The sequence below is a fragment of the Hemiscyllium ocellatum genome (genome assembly GCF_020745735.1).
Source record: "Hemiscyllium ocellatum isolate sHemOce1 chromosome 27 unlocalized genomic scaffold, sHemOce1.pat.X.cur. SUPER_27_unloc_18, whole genome shotgun sequence".
NCBI classification, from domain to species: Eukaryota; Metazoa; Chordata; class Chondrichthyes; order Orectolobiformes; family Hemiscylliidae; genus Hemiscyllium; species Hemiscyllium ocellatum.
In genome coordinates, this window is record NW_026867485.1 from 536,163 (window position 1) to 555,464 (window position 19,302).

At 49.9% G+C, this 19,302-nt stretch overlaps 23 non-coding genes across 23 annotated transcripts; all 23 read left to right on the forward strand.

The window, feature by feature from the left end:
• Nucleotides 1-222: 222 nt before the first annotated feature.
• Nucleotides 223-294, forward strand: trnae-cuc (transfer RNA glutamic acid (anticodon CUC)). Its single transcript has one exon. It is a non-coding gene; the product is annotated as a tRNA-Glu (tRNA).
• Nucleotides 295-949: 655 nt separating this feature from the next.
• trnae-cuc (transfer RNA glutamic acid (anticodon CUC)) lies at nucleotides 950-1,021 on the forward strand. The gene has a single exon. It is a non-coding gene; the product is annotated as a tRNA-Glu (tRNA).
• A 312-nt stretch (nucleotides 1,022-1,333) lies between these two features.
• Nucleotides 1,334-1,405, forward strand: trnae-cuc (transfer RNA glutamic acid (anticodon CUC)). The gene has a single exon. It is a non-coding gene; the product is annotated as a tRNA-Glu (tRNA).
• Nucleotides 1,406-2,060: 655 nt separating this feature from the next.
• Nucleotides 2,061-2,132, forward strand: trnae-cuc (transfer RNA glutamic acid (anticodon CUC)). The gene has a single exon. It is a non-coding gene; the product is annotated as a tRNA-Glu (tRNA).
• Nucleotides 2,133-2,787: 655 nt separating this feature from the next.
• trnae-cuc (transfer RNA glutamic acid (anticodon CUC)) lies at nucleotides 2,788-2,859 on the forward strand. The gene has a single exon. It is a non-coding gene; the product is annotated as a tRNA-Glu (tRNA).
• Nucleotides 2,860-3,514: 655 nt separating this feature from the next.
• On the forward strand, nucleotides 3,515-3,586 carry trnae-cuc (transfer RNA glutamic acid (anticodon CUC)). Its single transcript has one exon. It is a non-coding gene; the product is annotated as a tRNA-Glu (tRNA).
• A 655-nt stretch (nucleotides 3,587-4,241) lies between these two features.
• On the forward strand, nucleotides 4,242-4,313 carry trnae-cuc (transfer RNA glutamic acid (anticodon CUC)). The gene has a single exon. It is a non-coding gene; the product is annotated as a tRNA-Glu (tRNA).
• Nucleotides 4,314-4,968: 655 nt separating this feature from the next.
• trnae-cuc (transfer RNA glutamic acid (anticodon CUC)) lies at nucleotides 4,969-5,040 on the forward strand. The gene has a single exon. It is a non-coding gene; the product is annotated as a tRNA-Glu (tRNA).
• Nucleotides 5,041-5,695: 655 nt separating this feature from the next.
• trnae-cuc (transfer RNA glutamic acid (anticodon CUC)) lies at nucleotides 5,696-5,767 on the forward strand. Its single transcript has one exon. It is a non-coding gene; the product is annotated as a tRNA-Glu (tRNA).
• A 655-nt stretch (nucleotides 5,768-6,422) lies between these two features.
• Nucleotides 6,423-6,494, forward strand: trnae-cuc (transfer RNA glutamic acid (anticodon CUC)). The gene has a single exon. It is a non-coding gene; the product is annotated as a tRNA-Glu (tRNA).
• A 655-nt stretch (nucleotides 6,495-7,149) lies between these two features.
• Nucleotides 7,150-7,221, forward strand: trnae-cuc (transfer RNA glutamic acid (anticodon CUC)). Its single transcript has one exon. It is a non-coding gene; the product is annotated as a tRNA-Glu (tRNA).
• A 655-nt stretch (nucleotides 7,222-7,876) lies between these two features.
• On the forward strand, nucleotides 7,877-7,948 carry trnae-cuc (transfer RNA glutamic acid (anticodon CUC)). Its single transcript has one exon. It is a non-coding gene; the product is annotated as a tRNA-Glu (tRNA).
• Nucleotides 7,949-8,603: 655 nt separating this feature from the next.
• trnae-cuc (transfer RNA glutamic acid (anticodon CUC)) lies at nucleotides 8,604-8,675 on the forward strand. Its single transcript has one exon. It is a non-coding gene; the product is annotated as a tRNA-Glu (tRNA).
• Nucleotides 8,676-9,330: 655 nt separating this feature from the next.
• On the forward strand, nucleotides 9,331-9,402 carry trnae-cuc (transfer RNA glutamic acid (anticodon CUC)). Its single transcript has one exon. It is a non-coding gene; the product is annotated as a tRNA-Glu (tRNA).
• A 655-nt stretch (nucleotides 9,403-10,057) lies between these two features.
• On the forward strand, nucleotides 10,058-10,129 carry trnae-cuc (transfer RNA glutamic acid (anticodon CUC)). Its single transcript has one exon. It is a non-coding gene; the product is annotated as a tRNA-Glu (tRNA).
• A 655-nt stretch (nucleotides 10,130-10,784) lies between these two features.
• trnae-cuc (transfer RNA glutamic acid (anticodon CUC)) lies at nucleotides 10,785-10,856 on the forward strand. The gene has a single exon. It is a non-coding gene; the product is annotated as a tRNA-Glu (tRNA).
• Nucleotides 10,857-11,511: 655 nt separating this feature from the next.
• Nucleotides 11,512-11,583, forward strand: trnae-cuc (transfer RNA glutamic acid (anticodon CUC)). Its single transcript has one exon. It is a non-coding gene; the product is annotated as a tRNA-Glu (tRNA).
• Nucleotides 11,584-12,238: 655 nt separating this feature from the next.
• Nucleotides 12,239-12,310, forward strand: trnae-cuc (transfer RNA glutamic acid (anticodon CUC)). Its single transcript has one exon. It is a non-coding gene; the product is annotated as a tRNA-Glu (tRNA).
• Nucleotides 12,311-12,965: 655 nt separating this feature from the next.
• Nucleotides 12,966-13,037, forward strand: trnae-cuc (transfer RNA glutamic acid (anticodon CUC)). Its single transcript has one exon. It is a non-coding gene; the product is annotated as a tRNA-Glu (tRNA).
• A 655-nt stretch (nucleotides 13,038-13,692) lies between these two features.
• Nucleotides 13,693-13,764, forward strand: trnae-cuc (transfer RNA glutamic acid (anticodon CUC)). Its single transcript has one exon. It is a non-coding gene; the product is annotated as a tRNA-Glu (tRNA).
• A 655-nt stretch (nucleotides 13,765-14,419) lies between these two features.
• On the forward strand, nucleotides 14,420-14,491 carry trnae-cuc (transfer RNA glutamic acid (anticodon CUC)). Its single transcript has one exon. It is a non-coding gene; the product is annotated as a tRNA-Glu (tRNA).
• A 655-nt stretch (nucleotides 14,492-15,146) lies between these two features.
• trnae-cuc (transfer RNA glutamic acid (anticodon CUC)) lies at nucleotides 15,147-15,218 on the forward strand. Its single transcript has one exon. It is a non-coding gene; the product is annotated as a tRNA-Glu (tRNA).
• Nucleotides 15,219-17,511: 2,293 nt separating this feature from the next.
• Nucleotides 17,512-17,585, forward strand: trnan-guu (transfer RNA asparagine (anticodon GUU)). The gene has a single exon. It is a non-coding gene; the product is annotated as a tRNA-Asn (tRNA).
• Nucleotides 17,586-19,302: the final 1,717 nt, after the last annotated feature.

Sequence of the window (19,302 nt, forward strand, 5' to 3'; positions counted from 1 at the left end):
TCCACTCCGCGCTTTTTTGCAATAAAGGCGCGCAGGAGAGTCCCGCAGATGTGACTTGACTCTAAGTCTCCCCAATGTTCTCGAGATCGCATCGGGAGCAATGGACACAAAAAAGTTACCTTGATGGATGCACCGGTGAATGTCTTCTTCCTGCTGTAGCCCAGGTTCGATTCCCGGGCAGCGAGGCCATTTTCAGCAGAGCTACAAGGACGGCTTTGTGTCTCCCTGGTGGTCTAGTGGTTAGGATTTGGCGCTCTCACCGCCGCGGCCCGGGTTCGATTCCCGGTTAGGGAAGCTGTTTTTAGCTGGCCTACGGGCTGTCCATTCTTCTGAAATGCGCTTTACAGTTGTTTATTGATCTTCACCGTACCTGGGTGCTGCAGTGTGATGTAGCTCGTTCAAATCGCATCCTGATGCAGATTTGTTTGAATGTGTTGGGATGATTGCTCCTGCAGCTACAAACGAGTGAACAGTCTTCACTCTGTCGACGGAGCAGGTCGGGGCTGCTTGGCAGTGTCTGTTTGTAGACGCGGTTACGTGTGTTTTACAGTTTTAATTTAATTTTTCTTGTATCCATCAATGTAAGTTTCTGTGTCCATTGCTCCCGATGCGATCTCTATAACATTGGGGAGACAGGAGAGTCAAGTCACATCTGCGGGACTCTCCTGCGCGCATTTATAGGAAGAAAAACCTACCCAGGTTAGCTTGCGCTACACCAGCTTCCGGGTCCACTCCGCGCTTTTTTGCAATAAAGGCGCGCAAGAGAGTCCCGCAGATGTGACTTGACTCTAAGTCTCCCCAATGTTCTCGAGGTCGCATCGGGAGCAATGGACACAAAAAAGTTACCTTGATGGATGCACCGGTGAATGTCTTCTTCCTGCTGCAGCCCAGGTTCGATTCCCGGGCAGCGAGGCCATTTTCAGCAGAGCTACAAGGACGGCTTTGTGTCTCCCTGGTGGTCTAGTGGTTAGGATTTGGCGCTCTCACCGCCGCGGCCCGGGTTCGATTCCCGGTTAGGGAAGCTGTTTTTAGCTGGCCTACGGGCTGTCCTGCGCGCATTTGTAGGAAGAAAAACCTACCCAGGTTAGCTTGCGCTACACCAGCTTCCGGGTCCACTCCGCGCTTTTTTGCAATAAAGGCGCGCAGGAGAGTCCCGCAGATGTGACTTGACTCTAAGTCTCCCCAATGTTCTCGAGATCGCATCGGGAGCAATGGACACAAAAAAGTTACCTTGATGGATGCACCGGTGAATGTCTTCTTCCTGCTGTAGCCCAGGTTCGATTCCCGGGCAGCGAGGCCATTTTCAGCAGAGCTACAAGGACGGCTTTGTGTCTCCCTGGTGGTCTAGTGGTTAGGATTTGGCGCTCTCACCGCCGCGGCCCGGGTTCGATTCCCGGTTAGGGAAGCTGTTTTTAGCTGGCCTACGGGCTGTCCATTCTTCTGAAATGCGCTTTACAGTTGTTTATTGATCTTCACCGTACCTGGGTGCTGCAGTGTGATGTAGCTCGTTCAAATCGCATCCTGATGCAGATTTGTTTGAATGTGTTGGGATGATTGCTCCTGCAGCTACAAACGAGTGAACAGTCTTCACTCTGTCGACGGAGCAGGTCGGGGCTGCTTGGCAGTGTCTGTTTGTAGACGCGGTTACGTGTGTTTTACAGTTTTAATTTAATTTTTCTTGTATCCATCAATGTAAGTTTCTGTGTCCATTGCTCCCGATGCGATCTCTATAACATTGGGGAGACAGGAGAGTCAAGTCACATCTGCGGGACTCTCCTGCGCGCATTTATAGGAAGAAAAACCTACCCAGGTTAGCTTGCGCTACACCAGCTTCCGGGTCCACTCCGCGCTTTTTTGCAATAAAGGCGCGCAGGAGAGTCCCGCAGATGTGACTTGACTCTAAGTCTCCCCAATGTTCTCGAGGTCGCATCGGGAGCAATGGACACAAAAAAGTTACCTTGATGGATGCACCGGTGAATGTCTTCTTCCTGCTGCAGCCCAGGTTCGATTCCCGGGCAGCGAGGCCATTTTCAGCAGAGCTACAAGGACGGCTTTGTGTCTCCCTGGTGGTCTAGTGGTTAGGATTTGGCGCTCTCACCGCCGCGGCCCGGGTTCGATTCCCGGTTAGGGAAGCTGTTTTTAGCTGGCCTACGGGCTGTCCATTCTTCTGAAATGCGCTTTACAGTTGTTTATTGATCTTCACCGTACCTGGGTGCTGCAGTGTGATGTAGCTCGTTCAAATCGCATCCTGATGCAGATTTGTTTGAATGTGTTGGGATGATTGCTCCTGCAGCTACAAACGAGTGAACAGTCTTCACTCTGTCGACGGAGCAGGTCGGGGCTGCTTGGCAGTGTCTGTTTGTAGACGCGGTTACGTGTGTTTTACAGTTTTAATTTAATTTTTCTTGTATCCATCAATGTAAGTTTCTGTGTCCATTGCTCCCGATGCGATCTCTATAACATTGGGGAGACAGGAGAGTCAAGTCACATCTGCGGGACTCTCCTGCGCGCATTTATAGGAAGAAAAACCTACCCAGGTTAGCTTGCGCTACACCAGCTTCCGGGTCCACTCCGCGCTTTTTTGCAATAAAGGCGCGCAGGAGAGTCCCGCAGATGTGACTTGACTCTAAGTCTCCCCAATGTTCTCGAGGTCGCATCGGGAGCAATGGACACAAAAAAGTTACCTTGATGGATGCACCGGTGAATGTCTTCTTCCTGCTGTAGCCCAGGTTCGATTCCCGGGCAGCGAGGCCATTTTCAGCAGAGCTACAAGGACGGCTTTGTGTCTCCCTGGTGGTCTAGTGGTTAGGATTTGGCGCTCTCACCGCCGCGGCCCGGGTTCGATTCCCGGTTAGGGAAGCTGTTTTTAGCTGGCCTACGGGCTGTCCATTCTTCTGAAATGCGCTTTACAGTTGTTTATTGATCTTCACCGTACCTGGGTGCTGCAGTGTGATGTAGCTCGTTCAAATCGCATCCTGATGCAGATTTGTTTGAATGTGTTGGGATGATTGCTCCTGCAGCTACAAACGAGTGAACAGTCTTCACTCTGTCGACGGAGCAGGTCGGGGCTGCTTGGCAGTGTCTGTTTGTAGACGCGGTTACGTGTGTTTTACAGTTTTAATTTAATTTTTCTTGTATCCATCAATGTAAGTTTCTGTGTCCATTGCTCCCGATGCGATCTCTATAACATTGGGGAGACAGGAGAGTCAAGTCACATCTGCGGGACTCTCCTGCGCGCATTTATAGGAAGAAAAACCTACCCAGGTTAGCTTGCGCTACACCAGCTTCCGGGTCCACTCCGCGCTTTTTTGCAATAAAGGCGCGCAAGAGAGTCCCGCAGATGTGACTTGACTCTAAGTCTCCCCAATGTTCTCGAGGTCGCATCGGGAGCAATGGACACAAAAAAGTTACCTTGATGGATGCACCGGTGAATGTCTTCTTCCTGCTGCAGCCCAGGTTCGATTCCCGGGCAGCGAGGCCATTTTCAGCAGAGCTACAAGGACGGCTTTGTGTCTCCCTGGTGGTCTAGTGGTTAGGATTTGGCGCTCTCACCGCCGCGGCCCGGGTTCGATTCCCGGTTAGGGAAGCTGTTTTTAGCTGGCCTACGGGCTGTCCATTCTTCTGAAATGCGCTTTACAGTTGTTTATTGATCTTCACCGTACCTGGGTGCTGCAGTGTGATGTAGCTCGTTCAAATCGCATCCTGATGCAGATTTGTTTGAATGTGTTGGGATGATTGCTCCTGCAGCTACAAACGAGTGAACAGTCTTCACTCTGTCGACGGAGCAGGTCGGGGCTGCTTGGCAGTGTCTGTTTGTAGACGCGGTTACGTGTGTTTTACAGTTTTAATTTAATTTTTCTTGTATCCATCAATGTAAGTTTCTGTGTCCATTGCTCCCGATGCGATCTCTATAACATTGGGGAGACAGGAGAGTCAAGTCACATCTGCGGGACTCTCCTGCGCGCATTTATAGGAAGAAAAACCTACCCAGGTTAGCTTGCGCTACACCAGCTTCCGGGTCCACTCCGCGCTTTTTTGCAATAAAGGCGCGCAGGAGAGTCCCGCAGATGTGACTTGACTCTAAGTCTCCCCAATGTTCTCGAGGTCGCATCGGGAGCAATGGACACAAAAAAGTTACCTTGATGGATGCACCGGTGAATGTCTTCTTCCTGCTGTAGCCCAGGTTCGATTCCCGGGCAGCGAGGCCATTTTCAGCAGAGCTACAAGGACGGCTTTGTGTCTCCCTGGTGGTCTAGTGGTTAGGATTTGGCGCTCTCACCGCCGCGGCCCGGGTTCGATTCCCGGTTAGGGAAGCTGTTTTTAGCTGGCCTACGGGCTGTCCATTCTTCTGAAATGCGCTTTACAGTTGTTTATTGATCTTCACCGTACCTGGGTGCTGCAGTGTGATGTAGCTCGTTCAAATCGCATCCTGATGCAGATTTGTTTGAATGTGTTGGGATGATTGCTCCTGCAGCTACAAACGAGTGAACAGTCTTCACTCTGTCGACGGAGCAGGTCGGGGCTGCTTGGCAGTGTCTGTTTGTAGACGCGGTTACGTGTGTTTTACAGTTTTAATTTAATTTTTCTTGTATCCATCAATGTAAGTTTCTGTGTCCATTGCTCCCGATGCGATCTCTATAACATTGGGGAGACAGGAGAGTCAAGTCACATCTGCGGGACTCTCCTGCGCGCATTTATAGGAAGAAAAACCTACCCAGGTTAGCTTGCGCTACACCAGCTTCCGGGTCCACTCCGCGCTTTTTTGCAATAAAGGCGCGCAAGAGAGTCCCGCAGATGTGACTTGACTCTAAGTCTCCCCAATGTTCTCGAGGTCGCATCGGGAGCAATGGACACAAAAAAGTTACCTTGATGGATGCACCGGTGAATGTCTTCTTCCTGCTGCAGCCCAGGTTCGATTCCCGGGCAGCGAGGCCATTTTCAGCAGAGCTACAAGGACGGCTTTGTGTCTCCCTGGTGGTCTAGTGGTTAGGATTTGGCGCTCTCACCGCCGCGGCCCGGGTTCGATTCCCGGTTAGGGAAGCTGTTTTTAGCTGGCCTACGGGCTGTCCATTCTTCTGAAATGCGCTTTACAGTTGTTTATTGATCTTCACCGTACCTGGGTGCTGCAGTGTGATGTAGCTCGTTCAAATCGCATCCTGATGCAGATTTGTTTGAATGTGTTGGGATGATTGCTCCTGCAGCTACAAACGAGTGAACAGTCTTCACTCTGTCGACGGAGCAGGTCGGGGCTGCTTGGCAGTGTCTGTTTGTAGACGCGGTTACGTGTGTTTTACAGTTTTAATTTAATTTTTCTTGTATCCATCAATGTAAGTTTCTGTGTCCATTGCTCCCGATGCGATCTCTATAACATTGGGGAGACAGGAGAGTCAAGTCACATCTGCGGGACTCTCCTGCGCGCATTTATAGGAAGAAAAACCTACCCAGGTTAGCTTGCGCTACACCAGCTTCCGGGTCCACTCCGCGCTTTTTTGCAATAAAGGCGCGCAAGAGAGTCCCGCAGATGTGACTTGACTCTAAGTCTCCCCAATGTTCTCGAGGTCGCATCGGGAGCAATGGACACAAAAAAGTTACCTTGATGGATGCACCGGTGAATGTCTTCTTCCTGCTGCAGCCCAGGTTCGATTCCCGGGCAGCGAGGCCATTTTCAGCAGAGCTACAAGGACGGCTTTGTGTCTCCCTGGTGGTCTAGTGGTTAGGATTTGGCGCTCTCACCGCCGCGGCCCGGGTTCGATTCCCGGTTAGGGAAGCTGTTTTTAGCTGGCCTACGGGCTGTCCATTCTTCTGAAATGCGCTTTACAGTTGTTTATTGATCTTCACCGTACCTGGGTGCTGCAGTGTGATGTAGCTCGTTCAAATCGCATCCTGATGCAGATTTGTTTGAATGTGTTGGGATGATTGCTCCTGCAGCTACAAACGAGTGAACAGTCTTCACTCTGTCGACGGAGCAGGTCGGGGCTGCTTGGCAGTGTCTGTTTGTAGACGCGGTTACGTGTGTTTTACAGTTTTAATTTAATTTTTCTTGTATCCATCAATGTAAGTTTCTGTGTCCATTGCTCCCGATGCGATCTCTATAACATTGGGGAGACAGGAGAGTCAAGTCACATCTGCGGGACTCTCCTGCGCGCATTTATAGGAAGAAAAACCTACCCAGGTTAGCTTGCGCTACACCAGCTTCCGGGTCCACTCCGCGCTTTTTTGCAATAAAGGCGCGCAAGAGAGTCCCGCAGATGTGACTTGACTCTAAGTCTCCCCAATGTTCTCGAGGTCGCATCGGGAGCAATGGACACAAAAAAGTTACCTTGATGGATGCACCGGTGAATGTCTTCTTCCTGCTGCAGCCCAGGTTCGATTCCCGGGCAGCGAGGCCATTTTCAGCAGAGCTACAAGGACGGCTTTGTGTCTCCCTGGTGGTCTAGTGGTTAGGATTTGGCGCTCTCACCGCCGCGGCCCGGGTTCGATTCCCGGTTAGGGAAGCTGTTTTTAGCTGGCCTACGGGCTGTCCATTCTTCTGAAATGCGCTTTACAGTTGTTTATTGATCTTCACCGTACCTGGGTGCTGCAGTGTGATGTAGCTCGTTCAAATCGCATCCTGATGCAGATTTGTTTGAATGTGTTGGGATGATTGCTCCTGCAGCTACAAACGAGTGAACAGTCTTCACTCTGTCGACGGAGCAGGTCGGGGCTGCTTGGCAGTGTCTGTTTGTAGACGCGGTTACGTGTGTTTTACAGTTTTAATTTAATTTTTCTTGTATCCATCAATGTAAGTTTCTGTGTCCATTGCTCCCGATGCGATCTCTATAACATTGGGGAGACAGGAGAGTCAAGTCACATCTGCGGGACTCTCCTGCGCGCATTTATAGGAAGAAAAACCTACCCAGGTTAGCTTGCGCTACACCAGCTTCCGGGTCCACTCCGCGCTTTTTTGCAATAAAGGCGCGCAAGAGAGTCCCGCAGATGTGACTTGACTCTAAGTCTCCCCAATGTTCTCGAGATCGCATCGGGAGCAATGGACACAAAAAAGTTACCTTGATGGATGCACCGGTGAATGTCTTCTTCCTGCTGTAGCCCAGGTTCGATTCCCGGGCAGCGAGGCCATTTTCAGCAGAGCTACAAGGACGGCTTTGTGTCTCCCTGGTGGTCTAGTGGTTAGGATTTGGCGCTCTCACCGCCGCGGCCCGGGTTCGATTCCCGGTTAGGGAAGCTGTTTTTAGCTGGCCTACGGGCTGTCCATTCTTCTGAAATGCGCTTTACAGTTGTTTATTGATCTTCACCGTACCTGGGTGCTGCAGTGTGATGTAGCTCGTTCAAATCGCATCCTGATGCAGATTTGTTTGAATGTGTTGGGATGATTGCTCCTGCAGCTACAAACGAGTGAACAGTCTTCACTCTGTCGACGGAGCAGGTCGGGGCTGCTTGGCAGTGTCTGTTTGTAGACGCGGTTACGTGTGTTTTACAGTTTTAATTTAATTTTTCTTGTATCCATCAATGTAAGTTTCTGTGTCCATTGCTCCCGATGCGATCTCTATAACATTGGGGAGACAGGAGAGTCAAGTCACATCTGCGGGACTCTCTTGCGCGCCTTTGTAGGAAGAAAAACCTACCCAGGTTAGCTTGCGCTACACCAGCTTCCGGGTCCACTCCGCGCTTTTTTGCAATAAAGGCGCGCAGGAGAGTCCCGCAGATGTGACTTGACTCTAAGTCTCCCCAATGTTCTCGAGATTGCATCGGGAGCAATGGACACAAAAAAGTTACCTTGATGGATGCACCGGTGAATGTCTTCTTCCTGCTGTAGCCCAGGTTCGATTCCCGGGCAGCGAGGCCATTTTCAGCAGAGCTACAAGGACGGCTTTGTGTCTCCCTGGTGGTCTAGTGGTTAGGATTTGGCGCTCTCACCGCCGCGGCCCGGGTTCGATTCCCGGTTAGGGAAGCTGTTTTTAGCTGGCCTACGGGCTGTCCATTCTTCTGAAATGCGCTTTACAGTTGTTTATTGATCTTCACCGTACCTGGGTGCTGCAGTGTGATGTAGCTCGTTCAAATCGCATCCTGATGCAGATTTGTTTGAATGTGTTGGGATGATTGCTCCTGCAGCTACAAACGAGTGAACAGTCTTCACTCTGTCGACGGAGCAGGTCGGGGCTGCTTGGCAGTGTCTGTTTGTAGACGCGGTTACGTGTGTTTTACAGTTTTAATTTAATTTTTCTTGTATCCATCAATGTAAGTTTCTGTGTCCATTGCTCCCGATGCGATCTCTATAACATTGGGGAGACAGGAGAGTCAAGTCACATCTGCGGGACTCTCCTGCGCGCATTTATAGGAAGAAAAACCTACCCAGGTTAGCTTGCGCTACACCAGCTTCCGGGTCCACTCCGCGCTTTTTTGCAATAAAGGCGCGCAAGAGAGTCCCGCAGATGTGACTTGACTCTAAGTCTCCCCAATGTTCTCGAGGTCGCATCGGGAGCAATGGACACAAAAAAGTTACCTTGATGGATGCACCGGTGAATGTCTTCTTCCTGCTGCAGCCCAGGTTCGATTCCCGGGCAGCGAGGCCATTTTCAGCAGAGCTACAAGGACGGCTTTGTGTCTCCCTGGTGGTCTAGTGGTTAGGATTTGGCGCTCTCACCGCCGCGGCCCGGGTTCGATTCCCGGTTAGGGAAGCTGTTTTTAGCTGGCCTACGGGCTGTCCATTCTTCTGAAATGCGCTTTACAGTTGTTTATTGATCTTCACCGTACCTGGGTGCTGCAGTGTGATGTAGCTCGTTCAAATCGCATCCTGATGCAGATTTGTTTGAATGTGTTGGGATGATTGCTCCTGCAGCTACAAACGAGTGAACAGTCTTCACTCTGTCGACGGAGCAGGTCGGGGCTGCTTGGCAGTGTCTGTTTGTAGACGCGGTTACGTGTGTTTTACAGTTTTAATTTAATTTTTCTTGTATCCATCAATGTAAGTTTCTGTGTCCATTGCTCCCGATGCGATCTCTATAACATTGGGGAGACAGGAGAGTCAAGTCACATCTGCGGGACTCTCCTGCGCGCATTTATAGGAAGAAAAACCTACCCAGGTTAGCTTGCGCTACACCAGCTTCCGGGTCCACTCCGCGCTTTTTTGCAATAAAGGCGCGCAAGAGAGTCCCGCAGATGTGACTTGACTCTAAGTCTCCCCAATGTTCTCGAGATCGCATCGGGAGCAATGGACACAAAAAAGTTACCTTGATGGATGCACCGGTGAATGTCTTCTTCCTGCTGTAGCCCAGGTTCGATTCCCGGGCAGCGAGGCCATTTTCAGCAGAGCTACAAGGACGGCTTTGTGTCTCCCTGGTGGTCTAGTGGTTAGGATTTGGCGCTCTCACCGCCGCGGCCCGGGTTCGATTCCCGGTTAGGGAAGCTGTTTTTAGCTGGCCTACGGGCTGTCCATTCTTCTGAAATGCGCTTTACAGTTGTTTATTGATCTTCACCGTACCTGGGTGCTGCAGTGTGATGTAGCTCGTTCAAATCGCATCCTGATGCAGATTTGTTTGAATGTGTTGGGATGATTGCTCCTGCAGCTACAAACGAGTGAACAGTCTTCACTCTGTCGACGGAGCAGGTCGGGGCTGCTTGGCAGTGTCTGTTTGTAGACGCGGTTACGTGTGTTTTACAGTTTTAATTTAATTTTTCTTGTATCCATCAATGTAAGTTTCTGTGTCCATTGCTCCCGATGCGATCTCTATAACATTGGGGAGACAGGAGAGTCAAGTCACATCTGCGGGACTCTCCTGCGCGCATTTATAGGAAGAAAAACCTACCCAGGTTAGCTTGCGCTACACCAGCTTCCGGGTCCACTCCGCGCTTTTTTGCAATAAAGGCGCGCAAGAGAGTCCCGCAGATGTGACTTGACTCTAAGTCTCCCCAATGTTCTCGAGGTCGCATCGGGAGCAATGGACACAAAAAAGTTACCTTGATGGATGCACCGGTGAATGTCTTCTTCCTGCTGCAGCCCAGGTTCGATTCCCGGGCAGCGAGGCCATTTTCAGCAGAGCTACAAGGACGGCTTTGTGTCTCCCTGGTGGTCTAGTGGTTAGGATTTGGCGCTCTCACCGCCGCGGCCCGGGTTCGATTCCCGGTTAGGGAAGCTGTTTTTAGCTGGCCTACGGGCTGTCCATTCTTCTGAAATGCGCTTTACAGTTGTTTATTGATCTTCACCGTACCTGGGTGCTGCAGTGTGATGTAGCTCGTTCAAATCGCATCCTGATGCAGATTTGTTTGAATGTGTTGGGATGATTGCTCCTGCAGCTACAAACGAGTGAACAGTCTTCACTCTGTCGACGGAGCAGGTCGGGGCTGCTTGGCAGTGTCTGTTTGTAGACGCGGTTACGTGTGTTTTACAGTTTTAATTTAATTTTTCTTGTATCCATCAATGTAAGTTTCTGTGTCCATTGCTCCCGATGCGATCTCTATAACATTGGGGAGACAGGAGAGTCAAGTCACATCTGCGGGACTCTCCTGCGCGCATTTATAGGAAGAAAAACCTACCCAGGTTAGCTTGCGCTACACCAGCTTCCGGGTCCACTCCGCGCTTTTTTGCAATAAAGGCGCGCAAGAGAGTCCCGCAGATGTGACTTGACTCTAAGTCTCCCCAATGTTCTCGAGATCGCATCGGGAGCAATGGACACAAAAAAGTTACCTTGATGGATGCACCGGTGAATGTCTTCTTCCTGCTGCAGCCCAGGTTCGATTCCCGGGCAGCGAGGCCATTTTCAGCAGAGCTACATGGACGGCTTTGTGTCTCCCTGGTGGTCTAGTGGTTAGGATTTGGCGCTCTCACCGCCGCGGCCCGGGTTCGATTCCCGGTTAGGGAAGCTGTTTTTAGCTGGCCTACGGGCTGTCCATTCTTCTGAAATGCGCTTTACAGTTGTTTATTGATCTTCACCGTACCTGGGTGCTGCAGTGTGATGTAGCTCGTTCAAATCGCATCCTGATGCAGATTTGTTTGAATGTGTTAGGATGATTGCTCCTGCAGCTACAAACGAGTGAACAGTCTTCACTCTGTCGACGGAGCAGGTCGGGGCTGCTTGGCAGTGTCTGTTTGTAGACGCGGTTACGTGTGTTTTACAGTTTTAATTTAATTTTTCTTGTATCCATCAATGTAAGTTTCTGTGTCCATTGCTCCCGATGCGATCTCTATAACATTGGGGAGACAGGAGAGTCAAGTCACATCTGCGGGACTCTCCTGCGCGCATTTATAGGAAGAAAAACCTACCCAGGTTAGCTTGCGCTACACCAGCTTCCGGGTCCACTCCGCGCTTTTTTGCAATAAAGGCGCGCAAGAGAGTCCCGCAGATGTGACTTGACTCTAAGTCTCCCCAATGTTCTCGAGATCGCATCGGGAGCAATGGACACAACAAAGTTACCTTGATGGATGCACCGGTAAATGTCTCCTTCCTGCTGCAGCCCAGGTTCGATTCCCGGGCAGCGAGGCCATTTTCAGCAGAGCTACAAGGACGGCTTTGTGTCTCCCTGGTGGTCTAGTGGTTAGGATTTGGCGCTCTCACGGCCGCGGCCCGGGTTCGATTCCCGGTTAGGGAAGCTGTTTTTAGCTGGCCTACGGGCTGTCCATTCTTCTGAAATGCGCTTTACAGTTGTTTATTGATCTTCACCGTACCTGGGTGCTGCAGTGTGATGTAGCTCGTTCAAATCGCATCCTGATGCAGATTTGTTTGAATGTGTTGGGATGATTGCTCCTGCAGCTACAAACGAGTGAACAGTCTTCACTCTGTCGACGGAGCAGGTCGGGGCTGCTTGGCAGTGTCTGTTTGTAGACGCGGTTACGTGTGTTTTACAGTTTTAATTTAATTTTTCTTGTATCCATCAATGTAAGTTTCTGTGTCCATTGCTCCCGATGCGATCTCTATAACATTGGGGAGACAGGAGAGTCAAGTCACATCTGCGGGACTCTCCTGCGCGCATTTATAGGAAGAAAAACCTACCCAGGTTAGCTTGCGCTACACCAGCTTCCGGGTCCACTCCGCGCTTTTTTGCAATAAAGGCGCGCAAGAGAGTCCCGCAGATGTGACTTGACTCTAAGTCTCCCCAATGTTCTCGAGATCGCATCGGGAGCAATGGACACAAAAAAGTTACCTTGATGGATGCACCGGTGAATGTCTTCTTCCTGCTGCAGCCCAGGTTCGATTCCCGGGCAGCGAGGCCATTTTCAGCAGAGCTACAAGGACGGCTTTGTGTCTCCCTGGTGGTCTAGTGGTTAGGATTTGGCGCTCTCACCGCCGCGGCCCGGGTTCGATTCCCGGTTAGGGAAGCTGTTTTTAGCTGGCCTACGGGCTGTCCATTCTTCTGAAATGCGCTTTACAGTTGTTTATTGATCTTCACCGTACCTGGGTGCTGCAGTGTGATGTAGCTCGTTCAAATCGCATCCTGATGCAGATTTGTTTGAATGTGTTGGGATGATTGCTCCTGCAGCTACAAACGAGTGAACAGTCTTCACTCTGTCGACGGAGCAGGTCGGGGCTGCTTGGCAGTGTCTGTTTGTAGACGCGGTTACGTGTGTTTTACAGTTTTAATTTAATTTTTCTTGTATCCATCAATGTAAGTTTCTGTGTCCATTGCTCCCGATGCGATCTCTATAACATTGGGGAGACAGGAGAGTCAAGTCACATCTGCGGGACTCTCCTGCGCGCATTTATAGGAAGAAAAACCTACCCAGGTTAGCTTGCGCTACACCAGCTTCCGGGTCCACTCCGCGCTTTTTTGCAATAAAGGCGCGCAAGAGAGTCCCGCAGATGTGACTTGACTCTAAGTCTCCCCAATGTTCTCGAGATCGCATCGGGAGCAATGGACACAAAAAAGTTACCTTGATGGATGCACCGGTGAATGTCTTCTTCCTGCTGCAGCCCAGGTTCGATTCCCGGGCAGTGAGGCCATTTTCAACAGAGCTACAAGGGCGGCCTTGTGTCTCTCTGGTGGTCTAGTGGTTAGGATTTGGCGCTCTCACCGCCGCGGCCCGGGTTCGATTCCCGGTTAGGGAAGCTGTTTTTAGCTGGCCTACGGGCTGTCCATTCTTCTGAAATGCGCTTTACAGTTGTTTATTGATCTTCACCGTACCTGGGTGCTGCAGTGTGATGTAGCTCGTTCAAATCGCATCCTGATGCAGATTTGTTTGAATGTGTTGGGATGATTGCTCCTGCAGCTACAAACGAGTGAACAGTCTTCACTCTGTCGACGGAGCAGGTCGGGGCTGCTTGGCAGTGTCTGTTTGTAGACGCGGTTACGTGTGTTTTACAGTTTTAATTTAATTTTTCTTGTATCCATCAATGTAAGTTTCTGTGTCCATTGCTCCCGATGCGATCTCTATAACATTGGGGAGACAGGAGAGTCAAGTCACATCTGCGGGACTCTCCTGCGCGCATTTGTAGGAAGAAAAACCTACCCAGGTTAGCTTGCGCTACACCAGCTTCCGGGTCCACTCCGCGCTTTTTTGCAATAAAGGCGCGCAAGAGAGTCCCGCAGATGTGACTTGACTCTAAGTCTCCCCAATGTTCTCGAGATCGCATCGGGAGCAATGGACACAAAAAAGTTACCTTGATGGATGCACCGGTGAATGTCTTCTTCCTGCTGCAGCCCAGGTTCGATTCCCGGGCAGCGAGGCCATTTTCAGCAGAGCGACAAGGACGGCTTTGTGTCTCCCTGGTGGTCTAGTGGTTAGGATTTGGCGCTCTCACCGCCGCGGCCCGGGTTCGATTCCCGGTTAGGGAAGCTGTTTTTAGCTGGCCTACGGGCTGTCCATTCTTCTGAAATGCGCTTTACAGTTGTTTATTGATCTTCACCGTACCTGGGTGCTGCAGTGTGATGTAGCTCGTTCAAATCGCATCCTGATGCAGATTTGTTTGAATGTGTTGGGATGATTGCTCCTGCAGCTACAAACGAGTGAACAGTCTTCACTCTGTCGACGGAGCAGGTCGGGGCTGCTTGGCAGTGTCTGTTTGTAGACGCGGTTACGTGTGTTTTACAGTTTTAATTTAATTTTTCTTGTATCCATCAATGTAAGTTTCTGTGTCCATTGCTCCCGATGCGATCTCTATAACATTGGGGAGACAGGAGAGTCAAGTCACATCTGCGGGACTCCCCTGCGCGCATTTGTAGGAAGAAAAACCTACCCAGGTTTGCTTGCGCTACACCAGCTTCCGGGTCCACTCCGCGCTTTTTTGCAATAAAGGCGCGCAAGAGAGTCCCGCAGATGTGACTTGACTCTAAGTCTCCCCAATGTTCTCGAGATCGCATCGGGAGCAATGGACACGAAAAAGTTACCTTGATGGATGCACCGGTGAATGTCTTCTTCCTGCTGCAGCCCAGGTTCGATTCCCGGGCAGCGAGGCCATTTTCAGCAGAGCTACAAGGACGGCTTTGTGTCTCCCTGGTGGTCTAGTGGTTAGGATTTGGCGCTCTCACCGCCGCGGCCCGGGTTCGATTCCCGGTTAGGGAAGCTGTTTTTAGCTGGCCTTCGGGCTGTCCATTCTTCTGAAATGCGCTTTACAGTTGTTTATTGATCTTCACCGTACCTGGGTGCTGCAGTGTGATGTAGCTCGTTCAAATCGCATCCTGATGCAGATTTGTTTGAATGTGTTGGGATGATTGCTCCTGCAGCTACAAACGAGTGAACAGTCTTCACTCTGTCGACGGAGCAGGTCGGGGCTGCTTGGCAGTGTCTGTTTGTAGACGCGGTTACGTGTGTTTTACAGTTTTAATTTAATTTTTCTTGTATCCATCAATGTAAGTTTCTGTGTCCATTGCTCCCGATGCGATCTCTATAACATTGGGGAGACAGGAGAGTCAAGTCACATCTGCGGGACTCCCCTGCGCGCATTTGTAGGAAGAAAAACCTACCCAGGTTAGCTTGCGCTACAGCAGCTTCCGGGTCCACTCCGCGCTTTTTTGCAATAAAGGCGCGCAAGAGAGTCCCGCAGATGTGACTTGACTCTAAGTCTCCCCAATGTTCTCGAGATCGCATCGGGAGCAATGGACACAAAAAAGTTACCTTGATGGATGCACCGGTGAATGTCTTCGTACTGCTGCAGCCCAGGTTCGATTCCCGGGCAGCGAGGCCATTTTCAGCAGAGCTACTCGAGAGGCTTGGTGTCTCCCTGGTGGTCTAGTGGCTAGGATTTGGCGCTCTCACGGCCGCGGCCCGGGTTCGATTCCCGGTTAGGGAAGCTGTTTTTAGCTGGCCTACGGGCTGTCCATTCTTCTGAAATGCGCTTTACAGTTGTTTATTGATCTAAACCGTACCTGGGTGCTGCAGTGTGATGTAGCTCGTTGAAATAACATCCAGATGCAGATTTGTTCGTAGATGTTGGGGTGACTGCTTCTGCATTGAATTAATGTCTGACGTGAGGGAATGCGGATGCTGAGAAGCCGAGACAAAAAGAGAAACTCGACAGTCCCTGTCGGAGAAAACGGAATTCTGAAACGTTGTCTCTGATTCTCATTCCACCGATGTTGCCTGACCTTCTCAGTTCCTCCTGCAGTCTCGTGCTTTGTTTTTAACTGAAAGTTCATTTCATCTTTTGCCATGAAACACCTAGACTCGCCGTGTGCAGATATTTAACCCTTTCGAATCACTGTGAAATGATTGGATTCAAACAAACTCTGCGATAATTCACTCTTTCTCTGCTCCACAGGCAGACAGACCTGGGAAGTGAAGCTGTCAGTGTGGTTCTGTATTCGTGGGCCGAGTGGTTAATGCGATGGACTTGAAATCCATTGCGCTTTCCCCACGCAGGTGTGGACCCCGCCGACTACAAAATGAGAAATGTCGCCGAAAAGAAAGGGAGCTTGCTCCCCGGCTTCTTCTTTAAGATTCAAATCAGTGGAGGGGGAAAAATATTTCACTCACATTGGGAGTGGTGGGAAACTGTAACCCACTGCCTGTTCGGGTGGAACAAGCAGATACACGCAGAGCTTCTTTTGAGGCTATGAGCCAAGTGTTTGGAAATGAGACTAGAACAGTGAGGGGCTGGAAATCGTGATCGAAATGAAGCAGGCACCTGAGGACAAGGGTGTTTCCTTTGCCAGTGAAAGATACTGCTTCACAAAGTTGTGACTGTGGAAGGGAAGCAGTGACGCTGATTATCTTTGGTTGTTGACCTTGTGACTGTTCCCATTGCTGCGCATGTCCGTGTTAACGTCAGAACTCTGCAGCATGGTGGCGTAAGATACGCAAAGGGCCGGGGCGCAATGGATGACGCATCTGAGTCCACCTAACTGTTTGAAATGCAGCTCACAGCTTCTTCACACACCCCAATTAATCTTTCTCATTGTCCTGAAGCCGGCAAACGGTTTGAATTCCCGATCTGCGGGAATGAGAATCTTCTCATTGTCTCGCGTCAATAAATATCTCTGAGAACATCGGAGTCAAGTCACAGCGTTGTCAGATGAGAGGAAGCTGAAATAACCCCACACGCTGCTGACGGGCACGTTTTACTTTTCCCAACCCACCGCCCCAACCACTGCGGCTCCTGGGAGTGGAAAGGAAACAATCACCAAAACCCAGTCTTGGCTTTGTGAGTCTTCAGAAAATAAGCAAACGTTCATCCCTTCGGATTTTCTATCCTGGGCTGACAGGGATGGGTTTTGTCACTCTTTTGTAGGACATTACAAGTGGAAGTTTTGCAGAAAAGTACCACAATGCAATCTGATTAATCAGGACCTGGATGTTTTCGGTCTTTGAATGTAAGTATTGTGCTCCAGAACATTGGTGTTCACAGTTTATAATACTTATCTTCCCAGTCCCCTGTATCACTTGTCGAAAATGTTTAATTTGCGTCTTGTAATCCTTTCACTGTCTGCTAAAGAGGCAAGTGTTTGCGTGTTTTACCTAAGTTATGTTGACCTTGCATACCTCGAGCCTCAAGCTAATTTCACGAGAAACCTTCTCCAGTTCAAAAGCAAACTGTTAGTGATGGCTCTGTTTCTTGTCACGTATCCAATTTCAGATCGATGTTGTTAATGACCCTTTTATTCCTTCAGATCCACGTTTCGCTCGATCCACAGGGCTAGAACAGAACTGTCACCAAATACATTTACCAATCTACATTCATCCTAACGATTGTCCAGAGACAGTCCAGACAACGTCCTCTTGTTGTAGAGGCCGGGAGATTGACTCTGATGTTCTCGGGGTATGAACTGATCTGAGACATTGAAAGAATTGTCGTTCCTGCACATCAGGAATTCAAACCCCTTCTCTCCTCCGAGCCAATGAGAGAACTCGGGAACAGGCAAAACACTGAAAGGCTGGAAGGGCGACGGCCCCGGAGCACAAAGCTAGTTCCTCGTGACATGGATGTGTCTGCAGACTGTCCCCGGTGTCTCCACAATGAATGTCCCAGGCTTTATTATGTAAAAGTAAAACTGATGGACGACAATTGTAATTCTCGGTGGGGCCGGCTGAATTATGAACTCACTAACAGCCTCCCCTAAGCGATGGTGCAGCCCACACTCGCACGTGCCTCTGTGGCGCAATTGGTTAGCGCGTTCGGCTGTTAACCGAAAGGTTGGTGGTTCGAGCCCACCCAGGGGCGGTGTGTTTGCTGCCCGTTCTTGGCTTTGAAACCGTCCGCTTTTAATGGGGTCAGGAAAATGTTCCCCAAACAGAAATCCTTTCCCCAAAGGGGTTTCTGGATTGAATTAATGTCTGACGTGAGGGAATGCGGATGCTGAGAAGCCGAGACAAAAAAGAAACTCGACAGTCCCTGTCGGAGAAAACTGAATTCTGAAACGCTGTCTCTGATTCTCATTCCACCGATGTTGCCTGACCTTCTCAGTTCCTCCTGCAGTCTCGTGTTTTGTTTTTGACTGAAAGTTCATTTCATCTTTTGCGATGAAACACCTAGACTCGCCGTGTGCAGATATTTAACCCTTTCGAATCACTGTGAAATGATTGGATTCAAACAAACTCTGCGATAATTCACTCTTTCTCTGCTCCACAGGCAGACAGACCTGGGAAGTGAAGCTGTCAGTGTGGTTCTGTATTCGTGGGCGGAGTGGTTAATGCGATGGACTTGAAATCCATTGCGCTTTCCCCACGCAGGTGTGGACCCCGCCGACTACAAAATGAGAAATGTCGCCGAAAAGAAAGGGAGCTTGCTCCCCGGCTTCTTCTTTAAGATTCAAATCAGTGGAGGGGGAAAAATATTTCACTCACATTGGGAGTGGTGGGAAACTGTAACCCACTGCCTGTTCGAGTGGAACAAGCAGATACACGCAGAGCTTCTTTTGAGGCTATGAGCCAAGTGTTTGGAAATGAGACTAGAACAGTGAGGGGCTGGAAATCGTGATCGAAATGAAGCAGGCACCTGAGGACAAGGGTGTTTCCTTTGCCAGTGAAAGATACTGCTTCACAAAGTTGTGACTGTGGAAGGGAAGCAGTGACACTGATTATCTTTGGTTGTTGACCTTGTGACTGTTCCCATTGCTGCGCATGTCCGTGTTAACGTCAGAACTCTGCAGCATGGTGGCGTAAGATACGCAAAGGGCCGGGGCGCAATGGATGACGCATCTGAGTCCACCTAACTGTTTGAAATGCAGCTCACAGCTTCTTCACACACCCCAATTAATCTTTCTCATTGTCCTGAAGCCGGCAAACGGTTTGAATTCCCGATCTGCGGGAATGAGAATCTTCTCATTGTCTCGCGTCAATAAATATCTCTGAGAACATCGGAGTCAAGTCACAGCGTTGTCAGATGAGAGGAAGCTGAAATAACCCCACACGCTGCTGACGGGCACGTTTTACTTTTCCCAACCCACCGCCCCAACCACTGCGGCTCCTGGGAGTGGAAAGGAAACAATCACCAAAACCCAGTCTTGGCTTTGTGAGTCTTCAGAAAATAAGCAAACGTTCATCCCTTCGGATTTTCTATCCTGGGCTGACAGGGATGGGTTTTGTCACTCTTTTGTAGGACATTACAAGTGGAAGTTTTGCAGAAAAGTACCACAATGCAATCTGATTAATCAGGACCTGGATGTTTTCGGTCTTTGAATGTAAGTATTGTGCTCCAGAACATTGGTGTTCACAGTTTATAATACTTATCTTCCCAGTCCCCTGTATCACTTGTCGAAAATGTTTAATTTGCGTCTTGTAATCCTTTCACTGTCTGCTAAAGAGGCAAGTGTTTGCGTGTTTTACCTAAGTTATGTTGACCTTGCATACCTCGAGCCTCAAGCTAATTTCACGAGAAACCTTCTCCAGTTCAAAAGCAAACTGTTAGTGATGGCTCTGTTTCTTGTCACGTATCCAAT